Here is a 1033-nt window from a genome sequence, read left to right as displayed (position 1 = left end):
CTCAGCTTTTCTTCTTTTCCTTTTTGATTCTGCTTTTTGTTCTAGCAAATCAATGGTGACAACTCTATCTTCTGTTTCACTGGTTATACGTTCCATCTCTTCCATTCTGCTCATATGTCCCTTCAACATGTTGACAGCATTTGAAATATTGGTCCTCATATTTTGGATAGTGCTTTCTTGTTTTTCCAAGATCCTCTAGTGTCTTCTTGTTTTATTTGCATTGTTTTGGATTGTTCTTTTAAGCTCCTCTTGAGTTTTTGCTTGCAATGTCCTGTAATTCTTCAAGTTTGTCTTTTACCCATTGAAAATATTCAATCATTGTTCTTTCAAATTTTGTGTCAGAAAGTTCCATGAGACTTTGTGGCTTCAGGACAGGACTTCTGGGTGGCAGGGGTAGGACTTCCAGGCAGCAGGGCAGAGACTTCCAGGAAAAAGCCCAGCGGGCTTCCAGACAGGTGGGAGTGTCCCGCAGCCAGATAATGTTCTTCAGGCATGTTGAGGGGTTCAGGGGGCAGGGCTGGGTGCCTCCAGTTGGAGGGGGTGGGGCCCCATCAGGAAGCAGTGTTGTGGTCTAGTGCTTCAGGCAAGAGACCAGCCCAAGACACTCTAAGAAATTTTTAAGTCAGGTATTGACTTAATTGACTGGATGTGTGGATACACAGGCTGATTCATGGAGATGCAGGGTGACCTTAGAGATGCATGGTAATGCACAGAGATGCAGGGCGAGACATGGAGATGCAGGGTAACACTCGTGGAGGTGCCTTTGTAGAGAATTTTTATCAGAAAAGGGTACTAATCATTGTCAAATGCTTTTTCTTCACTGATTGATATGATCATGTGGTAGATTACTGAGTACTTTTCAACACTGAGCCATACCTGCCTAATAGTGTGAATCCCACTGTATCATGATAGATTTTCTTTTATGATGTTGGATTCTGCTGGCTGAGGATTTGTTGAGAATTTCTGTATCTATGTTCATAAGTGATGCAAAGACCATGGCCTGTATCAGAAGCACCTTAGTCTCCAGAGAGAC

This window comes from Elephantulus edwardii, unplaced genomic scaffold (assembly GCF_000299155.1).
Source record: "Elephantulus edwardii isolate Elephantulus edwardi_28Jun2011 unplaced genomic scaffold, EleEdw1.0 scaffold00252, whole genome shotgun sequence".
In the NCBI taxonomy this organism is placed as follows: Eukaryota; Metazoa; Chordata; class Mammalia; order Macroscelidea; family Macroscelididae; genus Elephantulus; species Elephantulus edwardii.
Note: the sequence above shows the minus strand (reverse complement) of the source record.